Here is a 23,984-nt window from a genome sequence, read left to right as displayed (position 1 = left end):
CTGCAATTTCAGTTTGTCACCCTCCTGTTCCAAAAAGAAGAACAAGCCTTAATGACGCAGAGCCAGCATGGCTGCTGTCTTATGAACCTATTAGAGGTATTTGTACGGTTGATGAATTATACTTGGATTTACAGAAAGCTTTCAAGCACCTCACCAAAGATTCCTGAGTAAGCTTAGCACTTGAGGAATAAAAGGAGAGATCATGAATTGGTTAAGTTGCTGGAAGCAAAGAGTAGGAAATAAATGGATTGTTCTCTGAATGGAGATATCTAGAAAGTGGAGTCCCCCAAGGATTGGTATTGGGATCTGTGCTTCTTAACTTGTTCATAAATGATCTGGTGAGCAGGTTTGCTGATGATACTAAATTGTGCAGGGTTGTTAAAACAAAAGGAGACTGTGAAGAGCTCTAAAAGGACCTCTCCAAACTGAATGAATGGGCAGTAAAATGGAATGTGCAATTAAGTGTAAACAAGCGTAAAGTGATGCATGTCGGAGCAAAAAAAAAGGACGTAATTTCACATATACGCTAATGGGGTCTGAACTGGCTCTGAACTGGACTGGGAACGAAACCTTGGGGTCATAGCAGATAGCTCTATGAAGATGGTGACCCACTGGGCGGCAGCTGTGGAATAGGAAAATTGCATGCTAGGATCATTAGGAAAGGAACTGAAAATAAAACTGCTGATATCATAATGCTGTTATATGACTGTATGGCGCAACTGCATTTGGAATACTGTGTGCAGTTCTGGTTGCCTCACCTCAAGGATTCTGCAGCATTGGAAAGGTTTCAGGGAAAGGCCATACAAATGATCGCGGGATGGCGTGACTCCTATGAATAAAGTATTCTGGCCTAACATCCTGATTCTAGCCATTTGTGCAAGCATATTTGCCTTGCAACAACTGAGACATTTTTCTGTGATGTCAGCATTAGGTTGCTGGCCCAGCGTGTCTGATTCCTCAACTAAATCAAGGGTGTGTGCAATTTGCATCCACCAGGGGGCCACAAGCTGTAATTGAGAGAGGCAAGCCATGTATTTGAAGGGTTGCCCAGTCCTAGTCTGATTTAAAGAGTTACAGCCATTATTTTATTTTATTCCATTTATGGATTGCTTCCGATAACTTACCTCAAAACAATTTTGCAATAAAAAGAATTTATATGTATATGTGTGTGTGTGTGTGTGTGTGTGTGTAAAGGGACCCCTGACCATTAGGTCCAGTCGTGGCCGACTCTGGGGTTGCGGCGCTCATCTCAATTTATTGGCCAAGGGAGCTGGTGTACAGCTTCTGGGTCATGTGGCCAGCATGACTGAGCCGCTTCTGGCGAACCAGAGCAGCGCATGGAAACACCGTTTACCTTCCCGCTGGAGTGGTACCTATTTATCTACATGCACTTTGATGTGCTTTCGAACTGCTAGGTTGGCAGGAGCAGGGACTGAGCAACGGGAGCTCACCCCGTCGTGGGGATTTGAACTGCTGACCTTCTGATTGGCAAGTCCTAGGCTCTGTGGTTTAACCCACAGCGCCACCCGTGTCCCTTCATATATATATATACACACACACACACACACACACACACAAACACACACTATTCCATAGGTAAAAAAAGATTCCACCTATAAAAAACAATGAAACAACTTTAAGTTGAATGCAGACTGGGATGAAGATACCGACTTAAAAAGTTTGTTGGAAAAGAAAGGTCTTCAGCTGGTGCTGAAAATACAGTAAAGACAATAACCTGCCTGATATGTACTGGGGTGAGATTCCAAAGGATAGGTGACACAACACTAAAGGCCCAATTCATATACTGTGCAGTCCTAATGATATAATATATGTAGGAGGGACCTCTCCTGCAGAGCACCGTGATCAAATGGGTATATTAGGGATGAAGAAGGTTTAGCACCTGTAGGTTAGCACCTGTAACTCAACAACTAATAACATACATTTCCCCTAGCATATTAGCAGGTTGGAATAAAGTTCATAGTCACCAGTCCAAGGCAGTAGGGCAGGATCTTGTGGCCATCAGGTGGGCAAAAGCATACAAGGAAGAGCTGGGCAGGAAAAGAAGACGAAACCCTACCCTCCTCCAGTAAAATGGTTCTCATAACACCTTCATGTTGATCTGGAATTCTAGCAGAAGGATAGACGTGTCCAACCTCTGCATTACTTTCATTATTTACACGGGCAGACCCATTAACGATATAGACAATTAATTCCATAATCTATCTGGGAAGGGGATGGGTGTAGCTGGGCAATTCTTGAATCAGCAATTCTTCATGCAGGTCACTTCAACATGTTCCACCAGGCTTTCTAAAATATGTTATGGTTTCACCTTCGTTTTGGCTTCATGTTTATTGCCTTTATCCCACAAGCAATATCTCATCTGTGTGAGGTTTATTTCTAATCTTATCATTTCTTCAGAATGCCAAGGCCTCATATATCAGGCAGCGAAGTCGAGCACAATGTGTTCCCTGCACTTCTTGCACAGAAATGACACAGAGTTGTACATCTCACCCATTTTGATCCCTCGTGGGTGCTCCACACAGTGTGCTTGAAGTTTGCTGCAGTTGCTGGTTCTGCAGGCCTAGCAAAGTCCAGATTAACAAAGGGGTGCGGACATATGTTTCTCCCCCACCCCCATTTTATTCTAACAACCTTGTCAGACTGAGAGGCAGTGTGACAAGGAGCTTTGAAGCTGAACAGAGATTTGAGTCTGGGTCTCCCCAATGCTGCCCCAGTACTCTTAACAACTACAGCAAATCCTTCTTAAAGCACTGGCAGGCCCAGTCTGCCTCCTAACCCTGCCTGTGGCACCCCTAAACCGTACCCCATCATGGACAAGGGGGTTCTCAATGGCTCCTAGCTATGATGGAAGCAATGCTTCTGAGTACCAGTGGCTGGAAAGTACAGAAGGGAAGAGTGCTCTTGCGCTTAGATCCCGCCTGCTGGTTTCTTAGAGGCGTTTGGTTGGCCACTGTGAACAGTGGCGTAGCGGGGGGGTGCAGGGGGGGGCCGGCCGCACCGGGCGCAACATCTGGGGGTTAGGGTTAGGGGGCGCAAATCCACGGGTTAGGGGGCACAAATTACTTGCCTTGCCCCGGGTGCTGACAACCCACGCTACGCCACTGACTGTGAAAACTGGATCCTGGATTAGATGGGTCACTTGCCTGATCCCACAGGCTCCTCTTATAGTCTGATTTCATTTCATTTCAGGGTTGGAGGCTGCCTACACACCAGACCGCTTGAATCTTGAGATCCAGCAAGTGTTAAAATCTAACCAAGCCTTCAAATTCCAGGAGGTACAGTCATACCTCAGGTTAAATATGCTTTGGGATGAATATTTTCGGGTTGCGCTTCATGGCAACCCAAAAGTAACGGAGCGTGTTACTTCCAGGATTCGCTGCTCGCGCATGCGCAGACGCTCAAAATGACGTCATGCGGATGTGCAGAAGCAGTGAATTGCGACACGCGCAGACGTGGGTTGCGTTCGCTTCAGGATGCGAACGGGGTTCCGGAATGGATCCCGTTCGCATCCAGAGGCACCACTGTAGTTTCCTGGTGAGGTAAAGGGGGGTCAAGGGGCTTGGTGCTAGACGGCAAATGGGTGGGGTTGCCTCTGCCAACAGAGAAAGCCAGAGCTGAGAGCAGAATTTGGCAGTGACCTAGAAGGACTTTATGAACTAGAAGGGAAGCAGCAAGCTGGAGAGAGTCAGTGCAACATTTGATTTCTGTTTGAATCCATGTCTGTGCTTATGGGAGAAACAAGGCACTTCTTGGGTGTTCATGCTGTGAATCCCTCTATTGCAGGCTCAGGTTGTAAATACGTATAAATAAACCATATACCGTAAAGACACCACAGTCTCAGCTGGGCCTCATTCCAAAGTGGAAACATGATATAGGAAAATAGGGGTGTTTGGCTTTTTCTGCCCAACTCCCCAAGGGACTGAGTCCCCTAAGTCCATGATCAGATGGAGGCAGGATGCAATGAAAGCAAAGCAGATCTTTATTTTTCTGTTGCAACAGAGTTCCCTCCCCTCCTAGCAAGGAGGCAAGAGAGACCCCAAACCAAGAAGAAACATCTATTTTCAGTGTTTTCATTTTGGTGTGGAGAAGGAGGACACCCCCTCTACAAACAGTCAGAAATTACATCACACGCATACTGTGGCTCAGGCAGGCCAAGGTGTGATATTCCTGAGGATTTAGCAAGTTTCACGTAGGTCCAGACACAGTTTACACAAAACATTAGCATTTGATAAGACCATCAGGATGCCTGTCGGATATCCCTCAATGCAGAGAATCTGGGCAAACCAAGACAATTAATACAAAGGAGGTTCATAGATATAGGAGAGGAATTCCTCCAGGAACTTCCCGTGATTGCTGTCTGCCTACCTGTTCTCAGGTAAGGGGGATTAAGAAGGCAGAGGAAATATTGAGAGTCTTTAGAAGAGCCAAGATGGCTTTTGGATTGCTCTCCTGTACTATTTTAGACATGTGGCTTATACACTTATGTATGTGTGTTGTTGTTTAGTCGTGTCCGACTCTTTGTGACCCCATGGACCAGAGCACGCCCGGCACTCCTGTCTTCCACTGCCTCCCGCAGCTTGGTCAAACTCATGTTCGTAGCTTCGAGAACACTGTCCAACCATCTCGTCCTCTGTCATCCTCTTCTCCTTGTGCCCTCCATCTTTCCCAACATCAGGGTCTTTTCCAGGGAGTCTTCTCTTCTCATGAGGTGGCCAAAGTATTGGAGCCTCAGCATCAGGATCTGTCCTTCCAGTGAGCACTCAGGGCTGATTTCCTTAAGAATGGATAGGTCTGATCTTCTTGCAGTCCATGGGACTCTCAAGAGTCTCCTCCAGCACCAGAATTCAAAAGCATCAATTCTTTGGTGATCAGCCTTCTTTATGGTCCAGCTCTCACTTCCATACATCACTACTGGGATATCCATAGCTTTAACTATACGGACCTTTGTTGGCAAGGTGTATGTGTGTTTACCTTGTGCAATTATCTATCTTTTAGACCTTGGGATTCCTATAACAAACACAAACCCTGGATTGGCACTTGCAACCCCTGGGATCTCGCACCGCTTGAAGATTGGGATGGTGTGTGATATATACTCAGAGTCGCAAGGTGATTTCATGCTCTTTATTCAGCTCATAGTGGTGAGGAGGAATGAATGAAAGTCCCCTCAAAGTATCTGCTTTATATACATTATTTACACAATGGGCTGCACATGATTGGCTAATTCCAGAATTCTACTGTAAGCCAATCAGGTTGTGGATTCACTTCTATCTGGAGCATGATTGGGTGGTTCCTGCCAACCAATCATACTGCTACATTGTTCTAGGACCAATCAGACTGCTGCAGTTTGGATCCTATTCAATTCAGTACATAGCAGTGTGCAACAATACATTTAAAGCACATGACAAGAATCCTGGGAACTGTATCCCTAGCAATCTCGAGCACCCTTAGCAATCCATGGTTCCCAGGTTCTGTAAATGGCCGGTGTGCATGCAGGCTGAGTCTCAGGAGGCCTGGTATGTGTTCAGTGATTGCATCATGGACCTAAAGAGCTGCTTCTTACATATGCCACAAGGTAAAGCTCTCTTTTTATGGAAGATCTGCCCGCGTACCCAGCGTGTTGATATGGCTTATAACACTGGAGCAGCATAGCAGCTGGCGTACCTCATCAGTTTAAGTCCTAGGGGCGCTGTAGGTTAAACTACAGAGCCTAGGACTTGCTGATCAGAAGGTTGGCGGTTTGAATCCCCGCGATGGGGTGAGCTCCTGTTGCTCGGTCCCAGCTCCTGCCAACGTAGCAGTTCGAAAGCATGTCAAAGTGCAAGTAGATAAATAGGCGGGAAGGTAAATGGCGTTTCCATGTGCTGCTCTGGTTCGCCAGAAGCGGCTTAGTCATGCTGGCCACATGACCCGGAAGCTGTACACCAGCTCCCTCGGCCAATAAAGCGAGATGAGCGCCGCAACCCCAGAGTCGGTCACGACTGGACCTAATGGTCAGGGATCGCTTTACCCTTTACCTTTATCAGTTCACAAATCAATGTTCCCTACTGATTTATGGAGCTTCTCCCTACTACCTCCCTTAATGTTCAAACTGGCATGCTTCCCCCCCCCCCCCGTCAATGTACAAGTCCTAAGATGCTGGAAAGAGGCTCATTTTTACACTGATGTAAAAATGGAACTAGGCCAAAACACACCAGCTGAAGATCCTAGCCTATGTGGTAATTTCCCCAAGTCACACTTTGTGCTACAGCTGGCCTTCTGAAACATAGAAGATTAAAAACAAAAACACACCAAGAAACCACCACCACCCCACACACAATTTCCCAACTTGGTTCCTCTGCTGTATCTTAAAAACAGCTTGTGGATGCCAAAAATGCTTCGCTTGACCTATAAAAATAAATAAATAGCAATGATGTGAATAAAGTTTTGGAACATCCACAAGGTGTGGTTTCTTCAATAAAGGACAGCTGGCAGAAAGGAGGAGGGTTAGATAACGAAAAATAAGCAACAGCAGTTGGAGGACAGACCAATATATTCCGAGACGTTAGAAAAGCATACATCTTCTTTGGTTTCATTTGTGCTGCCATAGATCTGATCTAAGGCAAAGGATGTTCCAGGAGTTAAGGTGTTAGGGATGACTCTATCCCTTCCTACTTTGACAGAAGATGCTGTTATTTGTATATCTGAGGTCCAGGATTCCAGTCCCTGCATCTCCAAGGAAAGAATCACAAATGGGGAAACTGGGGAAAGATTATTCTTGCAACCCTGGGGAGCTGGATTTCTACTAAGCCTTATCTTGGACCTCCTGCTAGCTGATATTTTAAACTTGATATGTTAAACCACCTCATACTGCAAGTGATGTTTCATTTAAATTATGGAAGGGCAGGGAGCCTCCTGTGGCCCTCCAGAACTTTTTGGACTCTATCTCCCATCATTCATGACCTTTGGCTATGCTAGCTGGGGTTGATGGGAGTTGGAGCCCAATGTCAACTGAGAGGTTGCAGGTTCCTCATTCCTGATGTAATGGAATGTTCCACAGTATTAAAAAATGTCCTATACAGAGAGAAGTAGCATACCATTTAAGGGTTCATCTCACTAACCCTTGTCCCTTGAAAGCTGCTTTCTATATACAGTGGTACCTCTGGTTACGTACTTAATTCGTTCCGGAGGTCCGTTCTTAACCTGAAATTGTTCTTAACCTGAAGCACCACTTTAGCTAATGGGGCCTCCAGCTGCTGCTGCACAATTTCTGTTCTCATCCTGAAGCAAAGTTCTTAACCCGAGGTAATATTTCTGGGTTAGTGGAGTCTGTAAACTGAAGCGTATGTAACCTGAAGCGTATGTAACCCGAGGTACCACTGTAGAAAGAAAGATGAAAGAAAGAAAGAAAGAAAGAAAGAAAGAAAGAAAGAAAGAAAATGGCTTTCTAGGTGCAACTGCATTTTTCATTTTTTTTTTATGGAGGAGCACACGGTTATGTGAAGCAGTTTAAAGTGCCGCCCAGCTGCCCCAGGTACAGATTTTACTGTATTGGTAAGACAAGCCATGTACTTCAGGGTTTGTGACACAAAGGAACCGAAATTTGGGCCTGGGAGTGAAGGTTGGGGGGACCTTTCGAAACTGATTGTGCTACTTGTTGCTTAGAAGAGAAAGCTGCCGTGATTGAGATGCTCCTTTGTTGAAAGCCGTGTCATGCCAGCTAAGTCGAGCCCATTCTTTGTCTCCAACTGTACATTGCCCACTCAAATACTACACAGGAGTGTGGCAGGGACAGAACTGTAACAAGCCTCCTGCGGATACTAATGAAAGGGACATTGGCAGTCATTGCATATACCAATGGCACACTCATCAATTATCTGTGTGGATCTTTATGTAACGAGAACAGCATCCTACGCACAAGAGGGAGGTAGCAGCGGGCTCAGGAGAACCCTGAGGTTTGCAGAAGTACAAAATATACTATATCTTTGGGGAACCAAAGTCCCTGAGGAGCCCCAACCCTTCCCTCCGAAAAAGCACAATGAAGACAGAGCATTTTCAGTGGCCCACTGACTGCTGAACAGGGGAAGCAGAAAACTGGGAAGGAAAGGAAAGGAGTATCCAGAACAGGAGCAGTCCACCCTGCAACAATTTGTTGCAGCAGGCCCCACTTTATTCTGTAGCAAAACTCTAAGCTTCTGAACTGTGTACGCTGCTTACCATGTGGGGTGTAAACTGAAGACGCAGGTGGAATACAGTACTGCTTAAATCATGGGTAGGCAAACTAAGGTCCGGGGGTCGGATCTGGCCCCAATTGCCTTCCAAATTCAGCCCGCAGACGGTCCGGGAATCAGCGTGTTTTCACATGAGTAGAATGTGTGCTTTTATTTAAAATGCATCTCTGGGTTATTTGTGGGGCATAGGAATTTGTTCATTTCCCCCCAAAATCTAGTCCGGCCCCCCACAAGGTCTGCGGGACAGTGGGCCGTCCCCCTGCTGAAAAGGTTTGCTAATACCTGGCTTAAATGTTCTCTTTAAAGGTGAGTCCTACTGGCTGAATTCCTGGTAGTGCAAGTGGGTTTATAACAACCATCTTCCCAACAGTTGCTAGAGTGCAATTATCATCATTATTATTACATGAATTACTTCCCACGGGGCATCGCAAAGCCATTTACATTCTAATCTAAGCCATTAATAACAATATAAAAGAACATCAGCACATACATACATAAAAGCAATTGAAATTCAAGTCAGATGCCTGCTAAAGCCTCCGTTTCTCTGGGACAGGCGTGGGGAGCCATTTGCCCTCCAGATGTTGCTGTGAGCTGTGCTTTTTACTAGGGCTCACTGGCGTGTCATGTTGTATTCAAACATGTCTAGCAAGCTTAGGGCTAATTAATGCATGAAGAGGTCATGACCACAGAATTGTATTCCTAGGCTCAGCTAGGTCATGCCCCTCACCTGGAATGAAGAAAATTAAGTCTCCTCCTTTGTTCATTCTCTTTCATTATGTGAATTCACTGGGGTAGGAAGTGCCTGAATTAGCTTGCTACAATTAGCTACAATTGCTACAATTAGCTGAATTAGCTTGTGTGCTTTTCCACTATATTTTGTATCCCAAGCTTTCTACCTGTGTTCTTCTGGCTGCTGCATGGAATCACACATGAATCTGACCTTTGGCATTTGTAAGTAAAGCATTTAAACTTACCAATGGTGTGGTATGCTCGTTGTGAGATGGGAAGCACTGTAAGCCAAATAGAATGGGGTAGTTAAAGGGTCTAAAAGCCTATATTCCTCACACTTCACTGTGCTGCATGATTTTGTGTCTTTGAACTCTGCTAGGGGTTCTCTCTCGCTGGAGAGTATGTTTACCCCATGCTAGGGAGCCAGCCAATTCTTTTATTAACTACAGATACAGATCTAGATTTACTATTTCCCCCAGCAACTGATTAGGCTGTCAACAACCTGGTTAATTTTAAGGCAAGATCCGTAGGCCAGTATCCTAAGGGCTTTCAAAATCTCAACCTAACATTAACTAAAAAGTTCACTTACGCTTGTATGTTGATCAAAAGTGACAATTTGTTTACTTGGATCTTCTTCAGAGTTGGTCATAGATTAGTCAGTTTATCAGGCTTGAAAAGATTGAATTGCATTAGTGGGATCAGACTTTGGGAGCGGACGCGCAGCTTACTGACCCAAATTGCCTTTGTCAGCTGTTTTAGATTACTTGCCATTAGTCAGAGCTAAGGATGGTGTCACCTCGTTTATCCATGAATCAACTATTTAATGGGTACTTCAGCTGCTAATGCAAATACATTTCTTTTAAAACTCAGAATGTACTAGCACCAGTTTTCCTGGTGAGGATAGAAAGAGGAAATTAATCATTTCTTAGCTGCAAGTGCATTAGCACTGTGTTTATTTTACAGCTTTTGGATCGATGCTGAGTTGTCAGAGCAGCAGGTCAGATTAATTTTCAACTACAGACACCAAGAAGTCACCTGTTCTCCCAGGTAAGTGTTGGCTTGGTTCTTTGTTCGATGGAACAGACTCTCAAACAAAAGTGTGTTAGTAAGGCTTTGTTGTTGTTGTTGTTTAGTCATTTAGTCGTGTCCACCTCTTCATGACCCCATGGACCAGAGCACGCCAGGCACTCCTGTCTTCCACTGCCTCCCGCAGTTTGGTCAAACTTTTGTTGGTAGCTTCGAGAACACTATCCAACCATCTCGTCCTCTGCCGTCCCCTTCTCCCTGTGCCCTCCATCTTTCCCAACATCAGGGTCTTTTCCAGGAAGTCTTCTCTTCTCATGAGGTGGCCAAAGTATTGGAGCCTCAGCTTCAGGATCTGTCCTTCCAGTGAGCACTCAGGGCTGATTTCCTTAAGAATGGAGAGGTTTGGTCTTCTTGCAGTCCATGGGACTCTCAAGAGTCTCCTCCAGCACCATATTTCAAAAGCATCAATTCTTCGGCGATCAGCCTTCTTTATGGTCCAGCTCTCACTTCCATACATCACTACTGGGAAAACCATAGCTTTTACTATATGGCAAGGTGATGTCTCTGATTTTTAAGATGCTGTCTAGGTTTGTCATTGTTATCCCCCCAAGAAGCAGGCATCTTTTAATTTTGTGACTGCTGTTAGTAAGGCTACAATCCTCTAAATAATTACTTGGGAGGAAATCTCATTAAACCCTGAGTAAACTTGGATAAGAGCTATGCTTTAGTCCAGGGGTCCGCAATTTTTTTTAGCCACGGGCCGCCGGTCCACTGTCCCTCAGATTTTGTGTCGGACAAGAGAAGCGGCACCAGGAGGAGGGGAGCTGGAAGAAGAGGTGAGGGGGGCAAATAGTCCTCCTTCCAACCCCCCAGCCCCAGCCGCAGCCGCTGTGCTTAACTTCCCAGGGGCTGCCGCCACCGCTGCCACTTCTCTTGGGTAGGCAGAGGGAGCTCATCTGCTCTGCTCTCTGGTCCACAGGAGCACCAGGGCAGCGGTGGTGGTGAAGGGAAGGTGCTTAAAATGGTGCTCAGCCAGCTCAGCCCAGACCCCTTCCTCCTCTAGGCAGGGCAGGGAGAAGCCAGGAGGAAGGGGGGAGGAGACACCGCTGCAGTGTGTGTGTGTGGGGGAAATGGAATGGCGGCGGAAAAAAATGGTGCAGCCCGAACGAACAGAATCCCCACGCCGATCCATGGACAGTCCGCGGGCCAGATTCTGAAGGCAATTGGGCCTGATCCAGCCCCCGGGCCTTAGTTTGCCAACCCCTGCTTTAGTCACTCCCAACTGAAATGTAGCCCCCCACTGCTATTCTATATCTGTAAACCTGTAAATAAGCCCAAGATAAATGGAGCTGGACATGAGTGGCGCTGTGGTCTAAACCACTTAGCTTCAGGCTTGCCGATCAGAAGGTCAGTGGTTCGAATCCCCGTGATGGGGTGAGCTCCCGTTGCTCGGTCCGTGCTCCTGCCAACCTAGCAGTTTGAAAGCACGTCAAAGTGCAAGTAGATAAATAGGTACTGCTCCGGCGGGAAGGTAAACGGCATTTCCATGCGCTGCTCTGGTTCGCCAGAAGTGGCTTAGTCATGCCGGCCACATGACCCAGAAGCTGTACACTGGCTCCCTCGGCCAATAAAGTGAGATGAGCGTCGCGACCCCAGAGTCGGCCACGACTGGACCTAATGGTCAGGGGTCCCTTTAACTAAATGGAGCTAGGATTGCAGCTTAAGTATGTCACTGCGCTTGCACCATTCCTTCTCCCTCCTCTTTGTTGTTTCCTCCACTTTTAGCAGATTTAAGTTCTTCCAAGGCATGGACTTGGTTTTTGTGTGCGTAGACTGTACTGTAAAATACTTTGTGTACTTATTGTATAAGGATAATGATGATAACAGAGTTCTGTTTGGTGAAATATAACTTGGGTTAGGATTTTGAATGTATTATTCCTCGGATTAATTTTTCATTGCCCTTGCTGTTTTGTTCAAAACTGGCAGCTCAGGAGGTATGCCAGTTGCAAACGGAGAGGCAGGGCTTAAGCGCAGCGGTAGAGCATCTGTTTTGTATGCAGAATATCTCTCATTCAGTCTCTTGGTATCTCAAGGTAGGTCTGACCTTCCTGTGTTCCTATGAATCGAAGGTGCATTATTTGAAGTTACAAGGTCATATAGCTAAAAAAGGGCACCGCTTTTCCTTGGAAGGCTGTTTCCCCATCTGTGTTCTCTCTCTCTCATTTTACTTCAGGATATTGTGAGGAAAATAACCTAACAACTGACGCCTCCAAAGTAATTTGCTTTTCAATGGACCTCACTACCCAGCTGTCCTGGGTCTATCATTTGCATGGAAATATACTTTTTCATTTCCTTGCCACCTGCTATTTACTTGCTATTGTACTTTTGTATTTTTTTAAAGGCCTCCTCAATGTGGTTCAGGAATACAATGTATTTTTGGCATCCAAGACCCCCTTTTTTGCACTGGTGGGTCACAGATGCCATGGCAAAACCCTTAAGTCTAAAGGTCAAAGGCTGTGTACACACTATACCTTTGAGCATTACGGTGGTACCTCGGGTTACATACGCTTCAGGTTACAAACTCCGCTAACCCAGAAAAAGTACTTGGGGTTAAGAACTTTGCTTCAGGATGAGAACAGAAATCGCAGCGCGGCAGCGGGAGGCCCCATTAGCTAATGTGGTGCTTCAGGTTAAGAACAGTTTCAGGTTAAGAGCAGACCTCCAGAAAGAATTAAGTACGTAACCAGAGGTACCACTGTATTCACAGCTTATTCCTTCCCTCAAATGATTATGGGCACTGTACTTTGCGAGAGGTAAACTTTAAAGGTATAGCATGTACACATGACATTTTATTCTGGAATCAATGGAAACTGTGATTATTTTATTCTACACAGTGGTGTAGTGGTTAAGAGCGGTAGACTCGTAATCTGGGGAACCAGGTTTGATTCCCCGCTCCTCCACATGCAGCTGCTGGGTGACCTTGGGCTAATCACACTTCTCTGAAGTCTCTCAGCCCCACTCACCTCACAGTGTTTGTTGTGGGGTAGGAAGGGGAAGGAGATTGTTAGCCGCTTTGAGACTCCTTCGGGTAGTGATAAAGCGGGGTATCAAATCCAAACTCTTCTTCTTCTTCTCTTGCATCATTTTTGCCCCAGAAAAGCACTTACTGACTTGAGAATCTGACTTCATTCTGATCGTAAAAGTTCGTTGCAGATGGATTCTGCATTACTCTGCAGTCTGTCCATTGGAAAATGCTTAAAGGCGGTCCCAGCAACAGATGGGGTGTAGCCACACCTGCCAATAACCTTGTAGGTAGGCGCACACCAAGCTCGCAAATCACAACCACGACTTCTTTCTTCATGTTACCTGGGGCGTGTGCAGGGGCGAAACAGTGCAGATAGGAGGTGTATCAAGTAACCACACAGGTCCTTGTGGACAGCAAGACCTAGACTGAAAGCAGCATGCTGAGGACAGGTATGAATGGTTCCAGAGTGTGCATAAACCACATTTTTGTGCTACAAATGGCTCATGGAGAGATCAGGTAGGATTACTGTTGTTGTTCTTTAGGGTGGATTCTGTTTGCTGAGCCATTCTGTTGTAAGAACATGCAGACTCTCAAGCTACACCGGAAGTAGACCTGAGCATGTGGAATATACTGATCTCAGCTAGTTCTGCAGGATGCTTTTATGGAGCGAAATGCCATATAAGAGCTTTGACTACTGGGGGCTATAATCTCCTTTGTTTCCAATGTTCAGGCTGTGAGTTTTGCTCCACATATAAGCAAAATGGCACCACCCATGAAGGAGAGGGAAGTATCAGGTAGGCTTGGGGAGACTTGGAAGTCTGCAAAAATCTCTTTTTTTTTGCGGTGGGGGGTGGGGGCAAAACAGCAAAGGACTGAGCATGCTCAGTGGCCAGGGAATCCCAACCAACCGTTGACTGAAGGGGAGAAAATGGGGTAATGGAAAAGGAGTGTCTGGAATCCAGAATGAGAAGCCCTCCATGTTGCAGCATTTTGTCTTGGGACTCCTGCAGATCTTTGCATTGTGGTTGCTGCCTTGGCATTTTGTGTGAGGCAAGGCAGAACTGGACAGCTTCTGCTTTGCTTTGCCTCAGAGGATTCCTGCAGGCGATAATCTTCTAGCAAATGTGCAGTTTTATTTACCATATTTTTCACACCACAAGACGCACGTAGTTCTTAGAGGGGGAATGCAAGAAAAAAATAAATAAAGGGAGCGCTGAGCAGAGCCTGTATACATCCCAGGCTCTGCTCAGCGCTCCCTTTCACGAGCCGCGTGGAGCATGTATGCGGTTCTTGGGGGCTTTTTCCCAAGGGGGGAGAAGGGCAGGCTGCCACTGATGGGCTGCCCTTCTCTTTCCTCGGGGAAAAGCCCCCAAGAGTCGCACACACGCTCCACATGGCTCTTTAAAGGGAGCGCGGCTCTTGGGGGCTTTTCCAGGAGGTGGGGGAAGGGACAAAGGGGTTAAGCCAGAAGCTAGAACAGCAAGAGGGAGCGCTGCGCAGTGCTACCAAGATTGCTTCGTCCTGCGGCTTCAGGCAAAAAAAGAGTCCAATTGTTCTTTCCTCAAACTATTCATTTATTTGTTCCAGAATATTTTTAGCCTGCCCTGCATTCAAAATCTCAGAGTGGGTTACAGTATGTAAAACATCAACAATACTCCCAGCGAAATAAATAAGAGCAGGTGAAAATTATAATTTTAAAATTACAGCACAAAACCTAGGAGTGGACTTGCATCCCAGAAGAACGCAGGGCAAAATCATAGGTCTTATCTTAGCCTGGTACTGAAATGTCACAAGGGCGAGTGCCTGGTAACTTTCCAAGGAGAGGATCTTCTGGGGGCGGGGCACATTTCAAATTGTGAGTGAGCGCTGAGGGCACCAGCCACAAAATTACTGCCCGGGGTGGGGGGGGCATGACATAACACGGGAATAATATAGTCATTGCTGATTTTCCACTTTCTGCCCCTGGACAACCTCACACCTGCCAAGAGACCCAGGTGGAATCTTCACACATATAAAATAATGCTGTGAAAATGCTTTTTTTTAAAAAAAAAGTTTTGAAAAATACACTGAAATTGCCATAGCTCACTGTCGCCATCTAGTGTCACATTTGTTTATTGCACTTTACAACACACCTAAAACATTTTATTTGCAGCTGTAGAGCTGAGTCCCCAGTGTGGTATAGTGGTTAGAGTGCTGGGCTAGGACCTGGGAGACCAGGGTTCAAATCTTCACTCAGCCACAAACCTTGCTGGATGACCAATGGACCAGTCATTGCCACTCAGCTTAACTTACCTGACACGGATGTTGTGAAGAGAGGAAGACCCATGTAGGCCACCTTGAGCTCCTTGGAGCAAAAGGTGAGATATAAATACAATGACTAAATAAATAAATAGGAAGGCAGCGGTGTCTTGCTGGTCCCGATTGCAAAGATAAATCTCTTAAAGGCACAAGATTCTTGTTTTCCCCAATGCCACTCCTAAACCAAAGTGCCTGCTTACTTGGGAGTGAGCCCCATTAAGCACAAAGAGACTTACTTCTGAAATAGATAAGTATAAGTTATCTATACAGCATAGCTGTCAACTTTTCCCTTTTCTTGCAAGGAATCCTATTCAGAATAAGGGAATTTCCCTTTAAAAAAGGCAAATGTTGACAGCTATGCTATACAGTGAGTGCTTGGGCATCAGCTCCTGCACAACACAGGACATAACTAAGACTTTTTGCAAATGTTCCTCTTTCCCCATCTGTAAAGGGGTTTCTTAAACATCAACCTGCAGCTACTGTAGTAGTATTTGCAGAAAATACAGTGGTACCTCAGGTTAAGTACTTAATTCATTTTGGAGGTCTATTCTTAACCTGAAGCACCACTTTAGCTAATGGGGCCTCCTGCTGCTGCCGCACTGCCGGAGCACGATTTCTGTTCTCATCCTGAAGCAAAGTTCTTAACCTGAAGCACTATTTCTGGGTTAGCAGAGTCTGTAACCTGAAGCATATGTAACCTGAGGTACCACTGTAACTTCTAGGGATGAATCTACCATAGGATAGATGGAGCCCAGTTGCTAGGAAGAAACAGAAGGGCAAACTATGGAGACTAGCAGGAAAAGTGCACTTAAGGTCAGGGGGTAAGAGAATAATTTTGGGACCTCTGGGATCCCTACTGCATGCTGTCCAAACAACTCACTTGTCAATCATAACTTTGATTTCACTCATTGGCTAAACACCCCAACAGGAGTGAACAGCCAGCCTGGCTCATTTCTCTTAGACTGCTTTGAAGGGTGCCTGCACAGTTTGCTTTGTAACTTTCTTCCTAGGCGACCAAGAGCCTCACATTTTATTTTAAATGAAAGTTTAGACCCCGGGACACCTGCAAAGGCCTTCACAGGTGCCATGACACCCACAGTGCCAGGTTGACAACCCCCGAATAACAGAGCAAGCCGTCCAAATGCAGCCTGGCTCTGGGCGCAGGTTTAGGAACAGCTGTGATGCTATAATATTTTACACCATCTGAACAAGTCTCTTGGGAGCTATTTTGGCCTGTCCATAATTGATGGTGTTCTATAGCATTCCAACACCCACCCTAACCCCACCCACATGCCTCCTATGCCACAGTAGAAAGAAGAGTTTCCTCCAGTAAGACAAATCTTGGTGGGCTAGAAACAGTTCACCTTTGCTGTTCAAGCAGCTGCTTCAGGACCTGCCGAAGACCTATAAAAATTTGCCCTGCCGTGACCTCAGCGCTGCAAGCAGGTATGTTTGCACTACTTTGCTGATGCTGCGTGCCTTAGCTGAAACCCAGGAGAGAGCATCTGGCCTGCCTTTTAGAACTGAGATTGTTTCTGTGCATAGTCCCTTCAAACACAGGGCAAGACAAATGACTGTGAGCTTGCCATACGGAAATAGCGCAGACGCCAACAGAGGCAGTACTGGGTAGTCCTGAAAGTATCCCTGTGGTTCTCTAACTGGGATCCTACCAGCTATGATGGGATGCCTCTGTGGGTCCTTAATGGCTAGTGAGAGTTAAGTGCCTAAGCCAGGTGCTATTTCCTCCAGGAGCAAAACCTCAGGCATGTCCAAGCCTGTTTTGGGGGCCTAATCCCTCGAATTCCTGGGGTAAAATCCCCCCTGAACAACTTTGAGGTAAAATCCTAAAAAAAAGCTCAACAACTTTGGTCGGCCCTCACACATGGTCACTTCACTTAAGTTGAAAAAAGTTTGGGCACCCCTGCTTTATATCGTTCATTTAAAGATGCTACTTGATAACAGGACTGAAAGCCTAATGGGTTTCCTCAAGTCTATTTCAGTGCTTTTAAGCAGGCAGTGGGGCGCGGGTGGCGCTGTGGGTTAAACGACAGAGCCTAGGACTTGCCGATCAGAAGAGTCTTGTACGCCGGCTCCCTCAGCCAATAAAGCGAGATGAGCGCCGCAACCCCAGAGTCTTCCGCGACTGGACCTAATGGTCAGGGGTCCCTTTATCTTTACCTTTAAGCAGGCAGTAGCCAAAGTATAATTCCAAAGAAGACCTAAAGATGTCTTTCTGTAGCCTGGTTTGCTTTCAGGCTATCTGTTCATAGAGCATTTATCCCGATTAATTTATTCAGCGACATAGGAGCCAACTTCAGGGGACCATGGATGCTTGGGCACCCAGAGTAATATACCGTATTTTTCGCTCTATAAGACGCACCAGACCACAAAACGCACCTAGTTTTTGGAGGAGGAAAACAAGAAAAAAAATATTCTGAATCTCAGAAGCCAGAACAGCAAGAGGGATCACTGCGCAGCGAAAGCAGGGATCCCTCTTGCTGTTCTGGCTTCTGGGATAGCTGCGCAGCCTGCATTTGCTCCATAAGACGCACACACATTTCCCCTTACTTTTTAGGAGGGAAAAATTGAGTCTCATAGAGCAAAAAATACAGTAATTGTGGGGGCAGGGGCACCCACAAAGTTAATGAGCACAGCCGGCAGGCAGAGCCAGCCAGCCTCTGCGATTCTGCCTCCAAGAAAGTACAGCTCTGTCCTCTGTAGCCAGCCAGCAAGGCACCCTTTTCAGGGGGGGGGGGGCTAAGACGTGGAGGCAGAATCTCTCTGCCTCCAAGTCTGAGCCCCTCCCTGTGGAAAAGGGTGCCTCGCTGGCTGCAGAGTTGGGGAAGAAGAGGAGCTACCGCAGCAACGCAGGCGTACGACATCACACACACATTTGTGACACCACGCTCACTACGTGCAAGCGTGTGCATGTGATGTTGCCCATCTGTATTATGGTGACAGGCACCCACAATCCTGAGATGGCACCCCTGTTCTGGGAGATTCAACAACTTTATTTATTCATTCTGAATTACTTGCGAGGAGGTGCATCAAGCAAATGTTATTTCACACTTGGCCATTCCTTATGGCAAAAGGTCTGTATTATTTGGGGACGGAGGAGCAGGTTTGTTGCACAAAAGTTCCAAGTCTACTTTAGTTGTGCAACCTGAGTTTGCTGGCCTGTGATTGCCTCACACCCGAAAACAGTGATCTTCTGGAAATGCTCCTCTTCTGTTTATGTGAAGCGATGTGTGGGCAGCTTCCTGATACATTTGGTGAAATGGCTATGAAAGCTATTGGAACGAACGTATTTCGGTAGGAGAGCACAGATCCGTCTTCCGTTTCAAGGAGGCCCTCTGGTTTCAGGAAAAACTATCAAGGAGCATTCCCTTCATTCGGAAGAACTGCATATGTAGGTGAGCAAGTTGTGGAGGATATTCTTCATCATTTGCGAAGAGATGAATGTTTTGGAAGATCCAGAGGCCAACAACATCTGGAGAGCCATGACTACAGTCAAGTATGCCAAGGCAGGTGCTCCTGGTCAGGAAGGAGACGAACTCCCCTTGAAGAACTGGATTCTTCTGCTCCTGGACTCGGTTTTGCACTTGGATGACCGAGTGGCAGCTGTGGCCAGGAGCCCAATGGAGATACTAAATGCAACTGCAAGGATGTGTTGGTGGCTACCTCCCTGTTTGCTTCTGGGCAAATGGATGATCTCTTTGAAAACTGTTATGTACTGTGTTGAATAGGATCCAAAATGCAGCAGTCTGATTGGCCCTAGAACAATAGGATTCAGAATGCAGCAGTCTGATTGGTCCTAGAACAATGCAGCAGTATGATTGGCCTGCAGGAGCCACCCAATCCAGCTCCAGGTGGAAGTGAATCCACAACCTGATTGGCCTACAGAAGAATTCCAGAATTAGCCAATCACGTGCAGCCCATTGTGTAAATAATGTATATAAAGCAGATACTTTGGGGAAACTTTCATTCCTTCTCACCACTATGAGCTGAATAAAGAGCATGAAATCTACTCTTGACTGAGTATATTTCACTTCTATAAAGTGTTGATGACTACCTTTCAGACTCTAAATGGCTCAAGTCCAGGATAGATTGGTGAATCCCTCTTCCGATACAATGCTGTCCATTCCCTAAGATCAGAATGAGAAGTCCTTCTCTGTGTCCCATCAAGGGTTGAAGCATTCTTGGGTTGGAAGACAAGAGGTTGCCCCAGATTATGGGACATTTTACACTGTGAAGTTGGGTTGGCTCTCTTTCTCCTTGATTATTATTTTTTGCCCATGGATGAAGCCTGTTTTGTTTTTCCAAGCGGGCAACAATATTTTTATTTTTGGCTTTAATCACTGATCCTCTTTCTTCTCTTTTTGTGTTTTAGTATTTTGTTGGAAGCTGTCCAGAGTGGCTGGGGAAATCCAGTCAGATGGGCAGCATATAAATAATAAATCTGAAACTGTTCTTAACCTGAAGCACCACTTTAGCTAATGGGGCCTCCCGCTGCCGCTGCGCGATTTCTGTTCTCATCCTGAAGCAAAGTACCAGAGGTACTATTTCTGGGTTAGCGGAGTCTGTAACTTGAAGCGTATGTAACCTTGAAGCGTATGTAACCTGAGGTACCATTCTACTTTGGGAGCAAGGCTGGGCATAATAGCCCTCACAAATGGAAGATGATCTAGGGCATGGGTAGGCAAACTAAGGCCCGGGGGCCGGATCTGGCCCAATTGCCTTCTAAATCTGGCCCGCAGACGGTCTTGGAATCAGCATGTTTTTACATGAGTAGAATGTGTTCTTTTATTTAAAATGCATCTCTGGGTTATTTGTGGGGTCTGTCTGGTGTTTTGACATGAGTAGAATGTGTGCTTTTATTTAAAATGCATCTCTGGGTTATTTGTGGGGCATAGAAATTCATTCAATCCCCCTGCCCCGAAATATACTCTGGCCCCCCACAAGGTCTGAGGGACAGTGGACTGGCCCCCCTGCTGAAAAAGTTTGCTGACCCCTGATCTAGGGGCATATATGTCAGATAGCAAATACAGTGGTACCTCGGGTTACATACGTTTCAGGTTACAGACTCCACTAACCCAGAAATAGTGCTTCGGGTTAAGAACTTTGCTTCAGGATAAGAACAGAAATTGTGCTCCGGCGGCATGGTGGCAGCAGGAGGCCCCATTAGCTACAGTGGTGCTTCAGGTTAAGAACGGACCTCCGGAATGAATTAAGTACTTAACCTGAGGTACCACTGTAGAGGCTCTTACGATGAAATGTTATTCCACTGCATGTAGAAAAGTGGTTTATTAACAGAAAGCTGTCCTCGATCCTTTCCCCCTGGCTTTCGGTGTTCAGACGGTTGCTCACATCTGCAACGTGAAGGGACACATCTGTTGACAGAAGCAAGCCTTAATGCTTATTACCTTTGGACAGCAAAAGGCGGCACAGCCGTTGAACCTTACTGAATGTCATGTTTTGTTAGGCTTCTATATTGCTGGACGGGGGGTGGGGGTGGGAGGGGACAAACTTCTCCAGTTCCTTCCCATACCTCTTGGGAGACCTCTACCTCCCAGCCCTAATTATGTAAAAGGATGCAACGTCGAATAGTCTGCCTGCCTCGCGGTTTCCTCTTCCACACCAGTGCTGACCCACACTCATCCTAGGGGCTTGGATTTGCTTGCAGAGCTTTGCAAATTGCTAAGCAAGTGTTTCCAGCCGCAGATTAACACAGGGTTATTTGCCCTCTCTCCCTTCTGTCTCCAGTATCATCTGAAAGAAGAAAGTGGTAGGAACGCGCTCCTGCTGAGCCGAATCCAAAATTTCCATTTCCTTTTGGACTCGGGGGTGACCTCCAGGTGTAAGGTAAGGCTTTGGCTCAACACAATTAAACAGCTCTAAGTGTGCTCTCTCGTCCCCCTTCTTCCTGCTCCTTTTCACCCTATTGCTTTGTCTTCTGTTCTCACGCTCACACATTCTTCTCTTTCGGGCAAGAGTGTTTTGTAAGGTCCAGTCAACACATGCTATAATAATTTTAATAATAAAATTTTATTTATACCCCGCCCTTCCTGGCTCAGAAGGGTGGCGCTGTGGGTTAAACCACAGAGCCTAGGACTTGCTGATCAGAAGGCCGGAGGTTCAAATCCCTGTGACGGGGTGAGCTCCCGTTGCTCGGTCCCTGCTCCTGCCCCCCTAGCAGTTCGAAAGCACGAGGTGCAAGTAGATAAATAGGTACCACTCCGGCAGGAAGGTAAACGGCATTTCTGTGTGCTGCTCTGGTTTGCCAGAAGCAGCTTAGTCATGCTGGCCACATGACCCAGAAGCTGTACACTGGCTCCCTCGGCCAATAAAGCGAGATGAGCGCCGCAACCCCAGAGTCGTCCACGACTGGACCTAATGGTCAGGGGTCCCTTTACCTTTTACCTTCCTGGCTCAGGGCGGCTAACAGCAAATATAAAAGATTGATTAAAATGTGACTTAAAAACCGCATAAAACAGCATAAAATACAATATAAAATGCAGCATCCATAGCAATAAAATTCAAAAATTCAGGGGTCATTTGGGGCAGGGGGAAGGAAAAAACCCACCCCAGTTAGCAGACAAGTTGGTCCTACTAGAGCCAGCAAGGAGACCAGGGAAGAATTTCAATGTGGTGTCCCAGAAAGGGTTTCTTCATAGAAGAGGAGTGGGAAAAGGGAATAGAGGATCAGGCTAATTCAGATTAAAGGCCAGGCAGAATAGCTCTGTTTTACAGGCCCTGTGGAAGGAGATCAAGTCCTGCAGGGCCCTGGTCTCGTGGGACACAGCATTCCACCAGGTTGGAGCCATCACTGAGAAGGCACTGGTCCTGGTGGGAGGATAGTCTGGCTTCCTTAGGGCCCGGGACCTTTAAGCCATTATTATTCATGGACCTTAGGGTCCTCTGTGGGGCATACCAGGAGAGGCGGTCCCGTAAGTATTAGGGTCCTAGGCTGCACATGCTAGAGAATGAGGTGAAATTCTGAGGTGGCAGAGTGCACCCCACCAGTCAAGACTGCAGGTGGGGGTGCCTTTTGTCTTTTTTTAAAAAAATAATATTTATTCAAGTTTTAAAGGTTACAAAAGGAAAAAAGAAAAGACACCAAATTAAGCAAAAAAAAAGACAATACATCACAATAAGTAAAAACCAAAAAAACACAGAAAAATACAAACAATTAAAAAACAAATCAAGCCTTCGCATAACTTATCTTTCATTTGCTTGTTTCCTTGACCTCCTCACACCTCCCTTTTTCGTATTCTAGTTCAGTTAGATATTTCAGCAAATCCTTTCCATCTTTGTTTTTATCCTAATAATTTATCTTAATATACTGTAATTTTACATTCTCTTCTTTCACCAATTAACAATCCATTTTTACTTAGTCCTTTATAACATTTCTGCTAAAACCACATAACTTCATTCCAGCATCCTTCTAACATTCCTTAATTTTACAATGTTTCTGTAAGTAAATTTTAATTTTTTTCCAATCTTCTTCCACCGACTCTTCTCCCTGGTCTCGGATTCTGGCAGTCATTTCCGCCAGTTCCATGTAGTCCATCACCTTCATCTGCCATTTTTCCCGGGTGGGTAGATCCTGTGTCTTCCAGTACTTTGCAATAAGTATTCTTGCTGCTGTTGTAGCATACATAAAGAAAGTTCTGTCCTTCTTTGGCACCAATTGGCCGACCATGCCCAAGAGAAAGGCCTCTGGTTTCTTCAGGAAGGTATATTTAAATACCTTTTTCATTTCATTATAGATCATCTCCCAGAAAGTCTTAATCCTTGGGCATGTCCACCAAAGGTGAAAGAATGTACCTTCCGTCTCTTTACATTTCCAACATTTATTATCGGGCAAATGATAAATTTTTGCAAGCTTGACTGGTGTCATGTACCACCTGTAGATCATTTTCATTAAATTCTCTCTTAAGGCATTACATGCCATAAATTTCATAACTCTGGTCCATAACTGTTCCCAGTCAGCCATCATAATGTTATGTCCAACATCTTGTGCCGGGGATGCCTTTTGTCAATTCACACCTTAATATTCTCTGCAGATCAGAGATTTGCATGAACCATGTCGTTTTAGACTGTACCTAGAGGTTCACCTGTTTAAAGGCTTCCCTACGTTAAAAGTTCCCTGCGGGTAGAATGCTAGCACAAGTGGCACAGAGCTGATGTGCTAGTTTTCTCTTGCAAAGAGATTTCTTCTTCTTTGTTTTCATTGGACAAAAGGGGAAATTCACCTGTAGACTGAAGTGGTGCAGTCCGTTCTGCCACATTCTCATCCTCCTCAGCCAAAAATAGTAAAATAAATAAATAAATCCTAGGTTGCCCCTATGAGAAAATATCAAGGGCGCCAGATATCTCCACCTTTATTCGGTAGTCCCTTGGTTCTCAAATGCCTTGGCACTCAAACAACATGGAACCCAAACACTGCAAACCGGGAAGTAAGTGTTCCAGTTTGCAAACTTTTTCCAGAAGCTGAACGTGCTCCGGTTTGAGTGTTATGCTTCCAATTGGAGTGCCACACTTCCGTTTTGAGTGTTACGCTGAGGTCTGTCTGTCTTTGCTATTTACTGTATTTTTTGCTCTGTAAGACTCACTTTTTCCCTCCTAAAAAGTAAGGGGAAATGTGTGTGCATCTTATGGAGCGAATGCAGCCTGCG

At 45.9% G+C, this 23,984-nt stretch overlaps 2 protein-coding genes and 1 long non-coding RNA gene across 16 annotated transcripts in view; 2 read left to right on the top strand and 1 right to left on the bottom strand.

Annotated features, from left to right (window-relative positions):
• Window positions 1-23,984, top strand: part of PLEKHM3 (pleckstrin homology domain containing M3) — a 798,157-nt gene that overhangs the window by 745,988 nt on the left and 28,185 nt on the right. The window lies entirely within an intron of this gene.
• CMKLR2 (chemerin chemokine-like receptor 2) overlaps window positions 1-23,984 on the top strand; it is a 45,979-nt gene that overhangs the window by 2,689 nt on the left and 19,306 nt on the right. For 2 of the 13 annotated variants that reach the window (XM_083713375.1, XM_083713387.1), the window contains exons 1-2: window positions 9,806-10,004; window positions 21,070-21,168. The gene's annotated coding sequence lies outside the window, so the exon portion shown is untranslated. Of the gene's footprint in view, window positions 1-9,099; window positions 9,180-9,292; window positions 9,785-9,805; window positions 10,005-11,969; window positions 12,077-16,614; window positions 16,753-21,069; window positions 21,169-23,984 lie in introns of those variants that run through there. The other 11 variants (XM_083713388.1, XM_083713380.1, XM_083713391.1 and 8 more) reach the window with 10 other exon arrangements.
• LOC310833986 lies at window positions 3,978-5,446 on the bottom strand. Its single transcript, XR_014559033.1, has 2 exons — window positions 5,409-5,446; window positions 3,978-5,113 (listed from the first exon to the last, which is right to left on the bottom strand). It is a non-coding gene; the product is annotated as an uncharacterized lncRNA (long non-coding RNA).

The sequence above is a fragment of the Podarcis gaigeae genome (genome assembly GCF_964106915.1).
Source record: "Podarcis gaigeae genome assembly, chromosome: 1".
Classification (NCBI taxonomy): domain Eukaryota; kingdom Metazoa; phylum Chordata; class Lepidosauria; order Squamata; family Lacertidae; genus Podarcis; species Podarcis gaigeae.
This window is presented reverse-complemented; position numbering and strand designations above follow the sequence as displayed.